The 18,251-nt window shown below is 47.3% G+C and overlaps 1 long non-coding RNA gene across 1 annotated transcript; it reads left to right on the forward strand.

The window, feature by feature from the left end:
* The first annotated feature begins 1,498 nt into the window (after positions 1 to 1,498).
* LOC310751997 lies at positions 1,499 to 16,795 on the forward strand. The gene is made up of 3 exons (XR_014542772.1): positions 1,499 to 2,393; positions 3,837 to 3,923; positions 15,639 to 16,795. It is a non-coding gene; the product is annotated as an uncharacterized lncRNA (long non-coding RNA).
* The last annotated feature ends 1,456 nt before the right edge of the window (positions 16,796 to 18,251 follow it).

The raw sequence follows: 18,251 nt of genomic DNA on the forward strand, positions 1-18,251 counted from the left end.
AGCATGAAGAAACAGGCAAATAAAGCAAAGCAAATAAATAAATAAAAACAACAAAGCATCCAGGGGAAGAAAAAAATCAAAAACAACTGCCATCATTAAATGCTGTTAAATGAAGCCGCCAAGACTAGGATAGAGGTTGAATGAGCTCATTGTTTCCCTCAGTTGAGAAATAAGCCAGCTTCCGATCCTAGGAAAGCACCTGCTAAAACTGCTTATTTGTGTGGGGAAAGGAGGGGGGGAGGAAGATTGTATTAAATGTGTGTTTTCTCACCCTCCCCATCTTCATGGCGTACGTGGTTAAAGTTGCAAGGCTAGGCCCTGCTTGCATTGTGGGACGGCAGCAATGAGGCAATAAGGTTGCTTTTTTAGAAGAAGGGAGATTAAAGCTGACACTTTCAGGGGATTAATTGCTCAGGTTGGAGGCTTTGAGCGCCGGGTGGAGAAAGGTAGAGGGGATGCCCAGTTTTTTGTAACCTACACTGTTAGCAGAGTTCCCAAAAGCGCACACTATGAAAGCAAGCTGCCTGGAAATTACAAGCTTTTAAAAACTTTTCTCGTGTGGGGAATTGCCCATGGTTACTCCATGCTGAGGACAATGCACTCTACACATTTCCAGAGGCACAAACCTGGCGGGAATCATTTCTTTACATGGGTTTTCACACACTTTCTATTCACAAAATGCCACCTCAGATGTGGTGGGGGTTATTAGGAGGAGAAAATGTCTTAAAAGGCTGTCAAAATCACTACTAAGGAAACAGACTAGTCTGAGGAAATACTCTCTCCCACTGTGGTTAGAAACCGTCTTGAAGGGCTAAAGTATTAAAGATTATTTTGCAAGGTTATGCTTTTTGAATCCGCTGCCTGATCTTGTAAGATCAGAGAGAGAAAAATTAAAATTACCACATGTGGATATTTGGGGCCGGCCTGAAACAATTTGTCACCTGAGGCACAAAACCCAAATAGAAAAATCCCTGCCTTGAACAGGCAATAAAATATAACTCAAATATAAATGGCCAAACGTTTCATTGGACTTTCATTATGCTATCTGAGGCTGCCATCTTAAACTTTACCTCATGGCAAGCAATGCCCCTTTCACCTTTTCAACGTTCATTGGTTTTCTGAATCAGATTACCTCCTCCGTGTATGTTGCCCTTTTGAAACAAACAAAAAAATCACTTCAGATTTTGGTTGGGGTTTTGGGAACAAGTTTTATGAAATAAAAAAACACCAAATAGCCACACACACAAAATTAGTGAGGTGTTCTTTCCACCTGTCCCTGTACACCCAAACCAAAAGAAATTTTGGTTTTAGCTTCTGTTGTAAGCTGCCCAGTTTTCTGTCTGAAAAAGACTGAAATCTAATAGACTTTTCCAGTCTGAGACAAGCCATGCTGAGAAGTCGCACACTGGTTGTGTGAGAGAAAAGGAGCTCTTTGATTGTTGTGACAGGAGAATAACTTTCCCCTCAGAACAAAACGGTTGTCGCCAAAATACCTGATAACTTTTTGAATTCACTGATGTAAGAGGGAGCCAAGAGAGGGCTAATCTTGATATTTCTGACTCAAAACATCAGTTCCACTGGTTTCCCTTTTAGATTACACAGATAATCCAGTTAAAGATTTCCCCCTTTTCTTCTCTTTTTTTATTACGGTCTTTATCTTCATCTTCCCTTTCCTTTCTTCATTTGTCATCAATGTTGTTTTCCTTTAACACAGGTCAGCGCCAAGCGCTTATCAGTTACATTTGTTTGATGTTTCTACAGCTTTACAAACGATAAAACGCCTTGGTATTTTTTAAAAAAAATGCACGGCCCTCTTGAAGCTGGCAAAACTAATTTGCTACCTGTATGCAGTTTCCTCAGGGGAAAAAATAACTGTTTTCTTTTTATTTTGGTTATCTTATTTATTTACAACATATACACAGAAAACCTAGCTATTACCTAGCTGGAATATTTGATTAAAACAAAAATAAATCCAATAAGATAAGTTAATATATCCCTTCCAGCAAAACCGAGCTGAGGAACTAGATTGTCTCATGAATAAACGGCAACTACAACTGTTTTGTTGTAACGGCGGGTAGCAAATAGTGGAAATTGTTCTTTGAGGACTAGAAGCACAGAATTTAAATTAAGGAAAGGGTGGTGGGGATATAGCTGCCGTTACAACTTCTTTGGAGGAAATGCAATCACTGCCCCTTCCCGGTTTTTGCGACAGTTGCAGCTGGGATGCCATGCACCGCAGCGACAAAAACAGACCGATTATGAGACATTTTCCTGGATTACATGAGGTGCCAGTGAGAGAGAAAAATTCCAGAGAACTCTTTCATTACGTGCCTCAGTTTCCCCACCCACGCTCTTTTTAGAGACATTAGGACACTTCCTCACCAAAGGATGAGGTAATGAAGAAACAAAGTGGCTTTGGGTGTTGCGTTTGAGGGGGATAGTTTGGTTTAGTTTGGATTTTATAACAAATTTGCACTTCCTGGAGCAATACGTCAACCCCAATACCCACATCTACGCTGCAAGATTTGCACTTACACAAATTTTGTGCTGCAGTTCTGCAATGGGTTAAAAAATGTGAATATCAGGGGGCATTCATTAAAATTGCAGACTAAAAGGCATTAGGGTAGGGAAATGTGCTTACAAAAGTGTCTACATTAGGCAAAAGCTATTTTTTAAAAAAATGCATATTATGAGAAATACACACTAAATATTGACAAATTTTTGTGATTACCTTTTTTAAAAAATATATATAAACTGATGTGGAAATGTTGCAAACTGAATTTATGACTGAATAAGAAATTGACAAGATTTATCCATCCCTTTACGTGGGGAAGAGGTGGTATACAGTATATCCTTGGTGAATCTGAGTTGCGTCCAAGGTTTTACTCAATAGTAGTAGATCCATCAAAATTAATGGCCTACTCTGAAAATGACTTAAGGTTGGACACAGCCCCATTTATTCTGTGTCAATACGTGTAAGAAGATTCCCATAGGCTTCCAGGTCTTTGCAAAAAGTTGGCCCAGACTGGCAGAGTCAGCAAATTTCTCATCCAGGGCTCACTTCCACCCAAGAAAAGCCATTGCTGGATGAGAGGTTAAGCAACTCAGCCACACCCAAAACCAGAGTGACATAACGGTTTGGGGATTGGCGTCATTTCCCACCTCAATTTTCATTATTTTATTTTTAAAGGTGCACGGTCTGATCTGGGTTTGCAGAAAGGCCTAGCTAAGAACAGGCATCATTTTCAAGTTGGCAATGTGTGGGTGTGGTTGTGTGGGTCTGGGTATGTAAGTGCCATAAAGGCTGCAAGGGGATGCAAGTTGGTTGTGTTTTGTTGTGTGGAGGCTTGTTTGGTTAGATTTCATCTCATATCCAGGAAGGAAGAAAACTGTTTTGAAATTGCTGTAAAAGCCAATGGCAGGGAAAGAAAAATTGAGCAATGATTCAGCAAAGAAACAAATTTAGAGTGCAGGAAGGTTGATTAACCAAACAGCATATTTATCTCTTCTGAACACAAGTGAGCATTTGCAATTAAAAATAAAGCCTACAGATATTCCAGAATTGCTCTGAGAATGTTATTCACTGAGAGATGTGAATACTCTAAAAATCTAACTTCTGAGGTACTATTCAAAATATATACAGTACCTCTCATCTCTGGATCTGAAGATGTAGGCTGTGAAGAATTTGAGGAACACAAAAATGTCAGTTAGTGATTTTTCAGTCAGCACTACTGAGCCTTTAATAGTTGCACAACAGGCAGAAATTAAAGAGGGAACATTTCTCCAGAATTCAAAGTGAAAGTCATACAAGATTGTTTTCATTTGTTCCCTTTCAGGAACCTGGGATGACTACAAATCTCTCCAGGGCACTCCCAAAAGCTTTGGGTCGATGCCTGGAAGGGACATAAATCTCACATTACAAGGTAGAAGATGGCTTTTCCATGTAGCTGTTTATCAATATAGCACCTTTTTGCCACCTAAAGGGACCCTTTCCTGCTTCTAAATCTTTCCTCTGATCTCCACAACTGTGGTCTCTCTTCTTAGCCTTCCTGGCTCTCTCCTGAACAAGCCTTTTCTCTTTAAAAGCTACTGGCATGAAACATTTGCTTCAAGATGCAGGGAAACTCTTGCATTAGCTTCTGCTGCAACAGCCTAAAACTTCTCTGGTTCCTTCCCTCTCACATTTCACGTCTACATTTCAAGATTCTAGTCCTCACTGTGCAAACATCTCTCTCTCTCTCTGAAATATACTCAGAGTCGCAAAGTGATTTCGTGCTCTTTATTCAGCTCATAGTGGTGAGGAGGAATGAATGAAAGTCCCCTCAAGGTATCTGCTTTATATACATTATTTACACAATGGGCTGCACATGATTGGCTAATTCCGGAATTCTACTGTAAGCCAATCAGGTTGTGGATTCACTTCTATCTGGAGCATGATTGGGTGGTTCCTGCCAACCAATCATATTGCTGCATTGTTCTAGGACCAATCTGACTGCTGCATTCTGAATCCTATTGTTCTAGGACCAATCAGACTGCTGCAGTTTGGATCCTATTCAACTCAGTACATAACACCCCTCCCCTCTAAGTTCCAGTCCTGCCCGGGAGGTCGCATTCATAGTCCTCGAGGTACGCCGGTGGCCTACGTGTGCGTTGCGGCCTGGGGTGTTCCCTGGTCCGGGGTTCAGGTTCTGGCTCATGTTCCAAGGATGCTGGCTGTGATGGGCCTGTCTGGTCTGGTGCAACCGGCTCGCTCAGTCGTGGTTCTGGTTCCGGTGTCCTTTTGGCTTCGCGGGTCCTCTCTGTATTTACTGATTCTGCCTCTCCTGCTGGCCCCTCCTGCTCTATGGGCCTCACTGCCCCTCTGTTCCCTTGGGACTCCTCTGACCTTTCCTCCTCCTGGTTTTCTCCCGGGAATCGTCGCCGTATCTGGTCGCAGTGGCGGCGCCAGCATTGCCCCCCATCCGTTAGCACCTCGTACGACACGGGACCAGTGACCCTGGTGACTGTGGCGGGTACCCATGCTGGGCCTGCCCCAAAATTCTTTGCGTACACTGGGTCCTGGGCCTCGAAGGTCCGGGGGTTCCTGCCTTCCCCCACCACTATCTCATCCTGAGCTCTATCGGGGTGAAGGCGGTCCAATCTGATTGCAAGGCGCCGACCCATTAGTAGTTCAGCGGGGCTCCGGCCAGTCGTTGAGCTGGGGGTGCTGTGTTGTGCTAGGAGGAATGTGGCAAGGCGGTACTCCCAATCCCCTTGCGTCATGCGGCGAAGGGTGTCCTTGGTGGTCCGCACCATGCGTTCTGCTTGGCCATTGGTGGCAGGGTGGAATGGCGCCGAACGGATGTGGCGGATGGCGTTCTGCGCTGTGAAGGTTTGGAATTCTCCTGACGTAAATGCAGTCCCGTTGTCTGAGACGAGAGTGTCAGGGAGCCCGTGGGTTGCAAACAGCCTGCGTAGTACCCGGATGGCTGCGGACGTAGAAGTGGACGGTACCAGTGCAACTTCCAGCCATTTGGTGTAGGAGTCCACCACTATGAAGAATGTTTTCCCCTGAAAGGGGCCAGCGAAGTCCACATGCAGGCGTGACCATGGTGCTCGGGCGGACTCCCAGGACTGGACTGGGGCCCTTGGGGGATCTGGGCGGGATTCTTGGCAGGCCTGGCAGTGTTTGACCCAGGCCTCTATCTCTCCGTCGATCCCCGGCCACCACACATAACTCCTGGCAAGGGCCTTCATTCTTACTACCCCTGGGTGTGTCTCGTGTAGGGCTGTGAGGACCCTTTTGCGGAGGGGCTGGGGAACAACGACCCTGCTTCCCCATAACAGGCACCCCTTGTGGGCCGACAGTTCATGTTTGCGGGTTGTGTAGCCGGCGAATTCTGGCCCGGGGCTGCTGCTGGGCCATCCCCTCCACACCCAGTCCAGGACGCGGGAGATGACCCTATCTTTCTTGGAATGGTGTGCAACTTCTTGTGCCTGAATGGGGCGGTCGGGAAGCAGCTCCAGGCTCATAACCTCTTGTGCAGGTGCTGGGTCGGGGCCTGTTTCCGGTAGTGGTAGCCTGCTGAGGGCGTCCGCATGGCCCATCGCCTTCCCAGGGCGGTGAATCAGTGCATACTGGTAGCTGGCAAGGAAAATTGACCACCTGAGGACACGAGGAGACAGCACTTGGGGGGTCTGCTTTTCGGAGGCAAACAAGCCAAGCAAGGGCTTGTGGTCAGTCACCACGGTGAAGGGCCGCCCGTACAAGAAATCATGGAATTTTTTTACTCCCTTCACGATTGCCAGACCCTCCTTGTCGATTTGCGAGTAGTTCCGCTCGGTTGCGTTGAGTGTCTGGGAAAAGTATGCCACCGGTACCTCTCTTCCATCCGGGAGTTGGTGTCCCAGGACAGCGCCAATGCCATAGGGTGAGGCGTCGCATGCTAGCACCACCGGCAGCCTCTCGTCGAAGTGTGCCAAGACCGAGTTTGAGACAAGCAAGTCCTTGACTGCCTGGAATGCGGCCTCCTGGCGCTGGCCCCACACCCAAGGGGCCCGCTTGTCCAGGAGTCTGTGTAGGGGCTCCGCTACCGCCGCCTTGTGGGGAAGGAAGGAATGGTAAAAGTTCAATAGTCCCAAGAAGGCCTGAAGTTCAGTCTTGTTCTTGGGCGCTGGGGCATCACAAATGGCCCGTACCTTGTCCCCAGTCGGGTGGACCCCTTCTGCGTCCACCATAAATCCCAGAAAGTCCACCTGAGGCACTCCTAGTAGACATTTTTCCCACTTCACCTTGAGACCCGCCGTCTGGAAACGGTGCAGAACGGTGCGGAGGCGGTCCTCAAACTCCTCTGGTGTGGGCCCGGCAATCAACACATCATCGAAGAAGGGGGTGACGCCAGGAATCCCTTTAAGGAGAGAGTCCATTAGATTCTGGAATATGCCTGGTGCCACGCTGACACCGAATTGCAGCCGCTTTACCCTGAACGCTCCTCTGTGCGTCACAATCGTCTGTGCCTCTGCTGTGGCCTCATCTACTGGCAGTTGTTGATATGCTTGGGCCAAGTCCAGCTTGCCAAAAATTTTCGACCCAGCCAGGGTGGCAAGGACATGGCTGACCACTGGCACTGGGTATGCATGGGCCGTGAGGGCCTTGTTTATGGTACATTTGTAGTCTGCGCAGATGCGGACCGAACCATTCGGCTTGACGGGTGTGACGATTGGGGTTTCCCAGGGGGCATTAGGCACCGGCTCCAGCACGCCTTGCTCCACGAGTCGGTCCAATTCCTCGTCTATACGGGGTTTCAGGGCGAACGGGACCCGGCGGGCCTTGAGCCTGACTGGTCGTACTGCGGGGTCAAGCTGTAGAGCAATGGGGGGGCCCGTATACTGTCCCAATTTCCCATCAAAAACCCCCGGAAATTCCTTGCATATGGCGTCCACGTCCACTTGTAAGCTCGTGTGGTTCACCCCGGTGACGGCTAGCCCCAGTGGTCCAAACCATGCCAATCCCAGTAAGCTAATGTAGGGGCCCTTGACCACAAGCAAGTCCAGTTGCCGCGTCCGCCCTTGGTATTGCACCCTGAAGGTCCCCACCCCCATTGTGGGGACCTTACGTTTCTGGAAGTCCCGGAGGGTGAATGGGGCCGGCCTGAGTTTGGGACCCCCAGTAGGACACAGTTTCCTTAAGGTCCTTGCCGAGATTATGGATAGAGTTGAACCCGTGTCAAGCTCCATGCGGCATGGGGCCCCCTCTATCTGTACCTCTACATAAATTTTCTCTACGTTGGGGTGGGGCAACTGGTATACCTGGAAGTCCGTGAGCTCCGTCGAGTTGCCTTGGTGTGTTGGGCCCCGGGACCTGGGGCTCTTGGATTGGTCATCTGATGCCTGGCGTCGGGTGGGCCGAGCTCGACACACCCGGGCGATGTGTCCCAATTTTCTGCACTGCCTGCACTCTGCGTTGCGGAAACGGCAGGTCCTCCTCTCGTGACTGTCTCCACAGCTTGCGCAGTTCCCTGCTTCTCGTCGAGGCAGCTGTGGTATGTGGGCTGCTTGAGTGCGCTGCTGTACTCGGTGCACCTCCTCCCTGTTGGATCCTGAGTCGTCGGTGAGGTCTTCGTGGTGGACCCTCGGTTGGGACGGCTGGCTCGGCCGTGCCTCTTGCGTCGACCTCTCGGCAGCTTCCGTTGCCAGGGCCTCCTCCAGAGCGACCTGGAACGTTAGGTCCTTCTTAGCGTAGAGGCGTCGTTGCAGCTTCTCATCCTTCAGGCCACCGACGAGGCGGTCACGAAGCATGTTCTCCAGCTCTGAGAAGTTGCAGAACCGGGCAGCTTGGCGGAGAGAGGTCACAAACCCAGTTATGGTTTCCCCAGGGGCTTGCCGCTTTGCATAGAAGGCATTTCGACGAGCCACCACAGAGGGCTGTGGCGAAAAGTGCCCCTTCAGCTGTTCCATTATTGTTTTGTATGGAACAGTAGCGACGTCTTCGGGTGCAAGGAGAGCCCGGGCGATTTCAAACGTCTCCTCTCCACAGACGCTGAAGAATATCGCCCTCTTCTTGGCGTCTTCTTCATCGGTGACCCCTTTGGCTTCTAGGAGGAAGGTGAAACGGGAGGCATACGCTTCCCAGTCTCCAGATGCTGGGTTGAACGGCGAGAAGCTGCTGTCGGTTGCCATTCTGAGTTCCTTGTGTCCCGGAGCTGAAGCCTGGATACACGGTGTGAGGCAGCGGTGCGGCAGGTGGCGGTGCTGCGGTGCTGTGTGTGGCAATCAGCTCAGCGGGATCCCACCTTCGTCGCCAGTGAAATATACTCAGAGTCGCAAAGTGATTTCGTGCTCTTTATTCAGCTCATAGTGGTGAGGAGGAATGAATGAAAGTCCCCTCAAGGTATCTGCTTTATATACATTATTTACACAATGGGCTGCACATGATTGGCTAATTCCGGAATTCTACTGTAAGCCAATCAGGTTGTGGATTCACTTCTATCTGGAGCATGATTGGGTGGTTCCTGCCAACCAATCATATTGCTGCATTGTTCTAGGACCAATCTGACTGCTGCATTCTGAATCCTATTGTTCTAGGACCAATCAGACTGCTGCAGTTTGGATCCTATTCAACTCAGTACATAACACTCTCTCTCTCTCTCTCTCTCTCTCTCTTCTCCCCACTTATGTTACTTTCTTTGTTCCTCACAATATCACTGGCGCTATGGGCACTGGACGAAGGCTTGAGGGTGCTGTGCCAAGGGATGTAATCCCAATGGGGGTACTCTGGAGAAGGGTCATGTCATTGGTACCAAAAATTGGGTAACACAGGGGTGTGGAACCTCTGGCCTGAAAGAGAAACACAAGCACCCAAGGTTCTCTATTTGGCACTTGGGCTCTCTCCAAGCCACGCCCTTCACTGGTCTTCACTGGTGTCTCAAGGTGGGGAGTGAGCATGTGTACTTAAAAATGGAAAGCGTAATGCTGGTGGTCAACAAAAGTGGTTTAAAGGCTGTCTCAAGACAAATCTAAAAAAAGTAGTATAAACACTGACAACTGGGAAAGACTGGCCTGTGAGCGCTCCAGTTGGAGAACAGCCTTTACCAAAGGTGTCATGGGTTTTGAAGACACTCGAACTCAGGACGCAAGGGAGAAATGTTCTAAGAGGAAGGCACGCTTGGCAAATCCACACCATGATCAACCCCTGCCCGGAAGCCAATGTCCCCAACTGTGGAAGGACGTGTGAATCCAGAATTGGCCTCCGCAGTCACTTACAGACTCATTGTTAAAACCGTGTTTATGGAAGACAATCTTACTTGGCTACGAGTGATCGCCAAAGAACATTTGCATTCATTGCTCCACCCAGTATTGTCTCTGGCCCTGCCCACCAATGGAAAGTTGCCCGGAAGGAAATGTGGTCCTTAATCTGAAAAAAAGGGTCTGCACCCCCATTTTAGCACTGCTGTCTATGCATTTGTCTGACAGCCCACCTCTGAGTGCAGATTCTGGGAAATGAGAAACTGCAGCTTGGCTGTCTAATAAGAATGGGCTGGCCCTGTCATGGCTGCTTAAGCGTTTTTGTGGCTTTAAACAGAAAATCCACAACAATGTCCTCTTTGCCTCCTGCCAATTAACATGGGCCACAATCCAGCGGCATCTGGGTTTGGGTGTTTATTGGTTTTTGTACAGTGCTGAAATAAGCAGTTGCTCTGTTTAGTGAATGTGGAATTCCTCAGAACCCGGTGCTTCCCACTATTTTAATTGGCAATAAAACTAAGCCAATCTTGCAAAGCCTGGATAAAAATCTTTCGAACTTCTCCCGTACTGCTCAGCCAAGGAGGAGTTTGGAATTTTTGAAAGTCTTGATGATACCAGATGCATATTGCATTTCTGTTCCATCACCAGCCCTTCTGGCAAGTAGAGAAGTGGGAATTGTTTAAAGGGCATTATGAATGTAGGAAGCTGTCTTAAGCCCAGTCAGACCACTGGTCCATCTTGCTCCATACTGTCTACACTAACTGGCAGTGATTCTCCAGGGTTTCAGACAGGCAATTAATCCCAGCCCTACTCGAAGATGCTCAGGGCAGGGATGTGACTTTGTTCACTGTGTCTCTCAATACCAGAGAATTTAAGGGGTGGGAAAAGACTGCATGGAGGGGACTTCAAGACCCAATTGCAGGCTTCCTGTTGGGATGGATCCAAGAAGGCAAATTTTTGTGTGGCAATGTACCAGCTTGTGTATCTGAAAAAGGAGTGTGTCCCCAGGACAACCTCAGAGCCAGGTGTGGGCTAACCTTAACACACCAGGTGTGCGGAAGTACGTTGCAAGGAATGTTCTTGAGGTGTGCTCCTCTCGGTTCAGCTATCAGGAACCAGTTTGGTTAAGGTAACTGAGCAGCACCCATCTCTCCCCAGAACCCCCCTTGTGAGCATTAGTCAGGGGAATTTTATCTGATCTCCCCAATTCGAAAACAAAGGGGCAGCTTGATTATCCCGGAAGGTATAGGAATGTTTACAGGAAGATGCAGAATACAGGAGGCTGGTAACTAGGGGAACCTCTCGTCTTTTGAAAGAACGTCTCATTCTTCTCTAACAAAATGTGTCATAATGTTTACGAAGAGTTCTCTGAAAACACGTATGTGGCAATGAATAATGGAAGGGGAACAAAAGCGTCCACTGTCCCTCATGTTTTAAAATATTTTTTTTAACACCCAGAGACGGGGCATGCCATTGAATGAATGAGACATGCATTACACACATGCATCCAAAGCAAGTAATTGTGGCATCATTTGTTTTGGGTATAAGGAAGGAAGCAACTTGTGCTTCACATCTCCTCTGAAAGGACAGCCTCTCATCTCCCAGCAAAATAGGACCTCAAGTGCCAACCAATTGAGCAAGTCATGCGGAAAAGGACAGTTAAGCTAGAACGTCACAGACGCCCAGACCTGTCCCAAAACACAGGTGCACACAACGCCCCAGTCTAGCCCAGCCTGTCGTGAAGTCTTAACGTTTGTGCGAAGGGGTTTGTGCTTGTTCAACCTGTTTCTACCTGCTCTCGAAGCTGGAGTTTGTAAGCTTCTTGGGGAAAGGGCCTTTGGATCGCCCACCCATTTTTGCTTGGACACAAGGCAATAATACTGTATAAATAGTAAGGACCAGGGGTTAGGGGAGTTTATAGTCCAAAGCAAATGGAGGGCACCAAGACTTGCGAAGTGCATTTGAGTCCCTATTCTGGCCCCATTCATTACGTAAGACCCAACCAAGGGAATCAGGCACAGCGACTTCTTCACTGTGGCCCCACTACTGTGGCACATACTAGGGAGATTTGCCAAGCCTGCTCTTTCCTGTTTCTCTCTTTCCTGTCTTCTGGAATTCTTTTTATAAATGGTTTGTTTTGCTTTTCCCAGCATCGTGTTTTGAACTCATGGTTGCTCTCTTACTGTAACCCCCTCAGGGATGGAAATTGCCTTCTCGTGCTTTACATAGTGCCATCTACTGAAATAGCTCTATAATTTAAATAGCTCCTCGACACATCACGCATAGTCAAGCACAATAAATTAAACTAATTTACATGATTAAAGTGTCCAAGGGATGATCATCAGTTGATGTTGTTTATCCCTCTGTCTTATGAATATGGTAGCATATTATCTCCTTCTATATTTGACCAATATGTTGTTACTTCAGCAGTAAAGCCATTATAGTTGTTGGGTTTTGGGGGCGTGGGGCGTGTGCAAGTGTATGTTCCAAAGTTTTATTTGTTTATTGGTGCTTCTGTTTGGAAAACTGCATTCAACAGTTTTTTATACTTACATATATTGAAACTTAAGAGTAAAAATCACATGAAGCTGAACATAGGGAGGATTCAGGACAGACAAAAGATGGTATATCTTTATGCAGTGCATAAACTATGGAATTTATTTCCACACGAGGCAGTGATGACCACCAAGTACCTCATAATGCCTATATTCTGCGGCCACAACTGGAGGCAGCCATGCTTGATGCAGCAGAGAGAAAGAAAAAAGCTAACGCTATTCTAGGCTGCATCAACAGAAATAGTGTCCAGACCAAAGGAAGTAATAGTACCACTATATTCTGCCATTCATTCTGCCACACTATATTCTGCCATTCATTCATCCATTCTGAAGGAAATCAGCCCTGAGTGCTCACTGGAAGGACAGATCGTGAAGCTGAGGCTCCAAGACTTTGGCCACCTCATGAGAAGAGAAGACTCCCTGGAAAAGACCCTGATGTTGGGAAAGATGGAGGGCACAAGGAGAGAAGCGGACGACAGAGGACGAGATGGTTGGACAGTGTTCTCAAAGCTACCAGCATGAGTTTGACCAAACTGCGGGCGGCAGTGGAAGACAGGAGTGCCTGGCGTGCTCTGGTCCAGGGGGTCACCAAGAGGCGGACACGACTGAACAACAATATTCTGCCTTGGTCAGTTCTGGGCGCCACAATTTAAGAAGGATGTTGGAACATGTGCAGAGGAGGGCTACCAAGATGATCAAGAGTCTGGAAATCAAGCCTTATGAGGAACGGTTGAAGGAGCTGGATATGTTTAGCCTGGAAAACAGGGGACTGAAAGGAGATATGAGAGCCATCTTCAAATATCTGAAAGGCTGTCACATGGAAGAAGGAACAAGCTTGTTTCCTCCTGCTTTGGAGCAGCGTAGGACTCAGACCAATGGCTTCAAGTTGCAAGAAAGGAAATTTAGACTAAACACTAGGAAGAACTTTCTGGCAGCAAGAGCTGTTAGATAGTGGAACGGGCGCCTTTGGAATGTCGTGGGCTCTCCTTCCTTGGAGGTTTTTAAGCAGAGGTTGGATGGCCATCTGTCATGGATGCTTTAAGTTGAGATTCTTACATTGCAAGGAGTTGGAATAGATGACCCTGGAAGGTCCCTTCCAACTCTATGTTTCTGAATACCAGTTGCTATTGCACTTGGGACCTGCTTGCAGGCTTCACACTGGGGCATCTGGTCGACTACTGTGAGACCAGGATGCTGGACTGGATGGGCCACTGGTCTGATCCTGCTACAGGGATCTCCTGATGCAATTCTTTCACAGGTTTGCAAAAATTCAGCTTTTCATGAGGCAGTATTCCCTGCACCCTGAAGCAGAAACCCAGCCCCACAGAGCATTCACAGTCCTGCTTATGGATCTCTGGGAGTTTTTTTTTTTAACCTGAATAAGAGAGGGTGGGGAGGAGGAAGTTGCAAGAGTTGCCAGAGGCTCCATTGCACAAGGGAAGCCTACACCACAATGAGCCCTGCTGCTGCCACTCCTGCCAAAGAAAAGCGAAATTGCATCAGGGGCTTGAAAGTCATCCTTTACTCACATGAGGATTCCGGCTCCTTGGAAAAGGGGGAGGGAGGGAGCAGACGTTGCGAAAGAGGGGCCGTTTTGTTGTCTTGGGCAACCGGAGGCCGTTTAAGAAAATAAAATAGATGAATGAAGAAGAAGAGGAGGAGGAGGAGGAGTTTGGATTTGATATCCCGCTTTATCACTACTCGAAGGAGTCTCAAAGCGGCTAACATTCTCCTTTCCCTTCCTCCCCCACAACAAACACTCTGTGAGGTGAGTGGGGCTGAGAGACTTCAGAGAAGTGTGACTAGCCCAAGGTCACCCAGCAGCTGCATGTGGAAGAGCGGGGACGCGAACCCGGTTCACCAGATTACGAGTCCACCGCTCTTAACCACCACACCACACTGGTGAAGCTGTACCCACTTTCCAAGATTGCTCCCACAATCCACGGGCTGGCTCCACGGCCTTGTTTCTGCAGAACAAGATCTCAAGGCAAGAGCTGGGATGCATCAAGAAGGGAAAGCACCTGTGTCTTGGTTGCCATCCTCTGCACAAATTCGAGGTTGTCAATATCCTTCTTAATGTGAAAACAAAAAAAATTTTTTTCCCTTCCAGTAGCACCTTAAAGACCAACTAAGTTAGTTCGTGCATGCACACAAAAGCTCATACCAAGAACTAACTTAGTTGGTCTTTAAGGTGCTACTGGAAGGAAAAAAAATTTTTTTTGTTTTGACTATGGCAGACCAACACGGCTACCTATCTGTAACTTCTTAATGTGCAGTGCCCAGAATTGGGCACAGTATTCCAGGTGTGGTCTGACCAAGGCAGAATAGAGTGGTAATATTACTTTCCTTGATTTGGACACTAGACTTCTGTTGATGCAGCCTAGAATAGCGTTCGCTTTTTTTTTTTTGCTGCTGCTGCTGCTGCATCACACTGTTGACTCATGTTCAGCTTGTGGTCTACTATGACCCCTAAATCCTTTTCACATGTACTGCTAGTAAGCCAGGTGTCCCCCGTCTTATATTTGTGCATCTGGTTCTTCCTGCCGAAGTGCAGAACCTTAACATTTGTCCCTATTGAAATTCATTTTGTTATGTTTTGGCCCAGGTTCTCAAATCTGTTAAGGTCATTTTGAATCCCAATCCTGTTTTCTGTGGCATTAGTTACCCTTCCCAGTTTGGTGTCATCTGCAAATCTGATGAGCATTCCCCCAGTTCCTGCATCTGTTTATAAATATATTGAACAACAGGCCCCAGACAAAACACTGCGGCACTCCACTTGCCACTCCCCCCCCCCAGGGTGCTGAGGAACCATTGGTAAGCATTCTTTGGTTTCCGTCAGTCAACCAGCTACAAATCCAAATTTTGACCAATTAAATGTGCCTATTTCACAGTCAAGGAACACTGAGGTGGAAACATCAAGTGCTTCATCATCATAATAATAATAATAATAATAATAATAATAATAATAATAATAATAATAATTTATTTATATCCTGCCCATCTGGCTGGGTTTCCCCAGCCACTCTGGGCGGCTTCCAACAAAACACTAAAATACAACCACCTATTAAACATTAAAAGCTTCCCTAAACAGGGCTGCCTTCAGATGTCTTCTAAAAGTTTGGTAGTTATTTTTCTCTTTGACATTTGGTGGGAGGGCGGTTCCACAGGGCGGGTGCCACTACCGAGAAGGCCCTCTGCCTGGTTCCCTGTAACTTGGCTTCTCGCAGCAAGGGAACCGCCAGAAGGCCCTCGGCGCTGGACCTCAGTGTCCGGGCAGAACGATGGGGGTGGAGACATTCCTTCAGGTATACTGGACTGAGGCCGTTTGTAAACATATGGTTCATTTTTATTTACATGCAGTTTCACGGAACGAGTTGTTGTTCCAGTGGAGAGTGCCAGCCAGGAAACACCAAGACTGAGAGAGAACATTCCCACTCAGCAAGCAGTGCGAAGTGTAAGTACACTACAATACTACGATCCTATGATGGCTGTGTTTTTGTGCAGTTGTGTGAAAGCCTCGCTGACTTACTGCAGCAAGGGGAAATCTACCAGTCCCCTGGGGTAAAGCAAAAACAGCATATGTACTTCTGAGTTTGAACAGAGAGCATTACACTTATTACTCAGTCCACACTCCCTTTTCCCCAAGTTCCCAACTCCCTGCAAATTAGAAAGTAAGTAAGTTAAAGATCAGAGGGTAGTGGGTGCCAGTCATCTAAAAGCCCCAGGTCTCAGTCTCTCTCTGTCTCTCTCTCTGAAGAGCTGAATGCCTGGTTATGTTTGCAACAGGGTTAGCGGTTGCCTTGAATTTTTGATGGATGCCAATTACAGATTTAAAAGCACTTAGTCACTCATGCGCGGGTGATAAATCCTTTCAAACAGGTTTTTCCAACCTGCAGCGGAAAACCTGTATTCCTTCTGAGTTCAGGCCTTCAGCATCCCTTTCCCCGCTTTTTAACAAGCCAAACAAAGCCACCAAAGAAAATATTGAAGAGTCACTGAAGCCCAGTAAAAACTGACTCCTGGCTCTTTATGATCTCCCCCAATATCCGGCTTGCTATCAGAAGGTCACGTTTCTGTCCCACCAAAAGGAAAAAGGGGGTGCAGAGCCGTGCGAAAGCCAACAACACAGGTTGATCTAGAACACCTGAACGCAATGATTTACTCAACTGTGAGTCAAGGGTTCTCTGTCCATGCTCAGGGACACCCTGTCATAGCTTCGTTTTTGTTCCGGAGCTCAACTGTGGCATTAAGGACGTGCCTTTTCTTTTCCTTCGAGCGGATGAAAGCCAAACTGAGTCAGAGTTGGGTGGCGACCCACGTCACCTGTTGCCCCAACTTCAAGTATTCTTGAACCAGAAAAGAATCTTGCTCCTTCCTCTCCCCCCCTTGCCCCTCCTCCTCCGCCAAGTGTTTCATAAGTGTGTTACGTAAGAAGAGGAGCCTGGCTGAATCAGATGCAGTGACCATCTAAAGTTTAATGTAGAGGCCGAAGTGGTGCCCCAACAGGAAACTTGACCGGAAGGGACTTCCGGGTTGGCGCCATCGCCGAATGGCGGACTCCCTCCGAGCTCCGGAGGGAGTCTGCTCGGCAGGGGCTGGGTTCTACCGCACCGGCGATGCGGGGACCCTTAGAAACCACGGCCACGGAGGCCGTGGACATGGAGACTCGGCTTGCACCGTTAGCGCCCTCCCGACTCGTGAAGGAGCCTTTTTAAAGGCTACGGATCGGGTGCCGGGGAGAAGCGTGGTGCCTTGAGTTCTCTGCTTCCCCTGCTGAGCGAAGCCGCATGCCATTCGGCGGAGAGCGCTGACTTCTTCCATTGAAAATTCGGACTTTTCAACAACAACCCGTGAGTAAATTTGGAAATCGGGTTCAAAAGGAGGAAAAAAAAATTTTTTTTTCGAATTGGATACGAGCGGGGGGGATCCAAAAAGGAAGTCAGTCCCCTCCCTATTGTAAACTTTCCAAAACAAGGACGGGGAAACCAAGACCCAAAAAGGCTTGCATTGCTGATAAAAATCCAAAATTTCACGATGGGGAACTACAAGAACTGTGCTGGAGGAGGAACTGGAGAAGGGAAACGCAACCCCCCCCCCTGGGAACCGGGGTGACTGAAGAGAGAGCCTGGTGAAAGGAGTCGGAGATCTTGACAGCTGTCAAAATAGCTGTCAAAGTCGAAAAGCGGAGTGGATTTTATTATGAGAACTTGGCTGGTTAAATTTGATACAATTTGCTACAACTTGTTAAAATTTGGATACAAAATGGCGAATATGGATAACAAATTGACTTTTGGATTAGAGGAAACAAAGATACAACAATCCCCCTTGAGGAGTTTCGGGACATTACAAGGATTGGGAAAGTGGAAAAACACCAATGGAACTTTACAGGACTGGTTATCTTCTGGGAAAGCTGCAAAACGGAAATAACATCTCGTCTTCAGGGTGTTTTCTTTTTTGTTTTTTTAAAGGAGACAATAGATTTTTCTATTGAAGAAAGGAAGGGACTGAACGTAAGGTTTTGCCCCTGAATAACAACCATCCCTGCAGACTTACCAAACTTTCGAACTACAACGTTTTAGCAGCGGAACAAAGGGAAATCAGACTACAACCTGGAAAGAACAATGGAGGGAGTTCTATTACAGTTTTATTAAAGACTGAAGTTAAAGTTTTGAAAAATAATGATAATAATAATAATTTTGATTTTCAAAAAAATTTATTTTTAATTTTAAAAAAGAAAAAGCCAGCAAGGAGTTGGGGAAAAGTTGTGATTTATGGTCTTAAGAATTCCAGGCAGACACCAGGGGTTGATGGTCAGGGGGAAATTAAACCGGGGACAGGGGGGGGAGAACTAAAACTCCAAAGGCTTGCCAACTTGGTTATTTTTTGCTGAATTGGTCTATTATTCATTATATTTTTTTTATTCTCTACCTTTTCTGTTTCTATTATCTGGGGTGCTTCTTTTATTAAAAAATG

The sequence above is a fragment of the Podarcis filfolensis genome (genome assembly GCF_964270895.1).
Source record: "Podarcis filfolensis genome assembly, chromosome: 16".
Classification (NCBI taxonomy): domain Eukaryota; kingdom Metazoa; phylum Chordata; class Lepidosauria; order Squamata; family Lacertidae; genus Podarcis; species Podarcis filfolensis.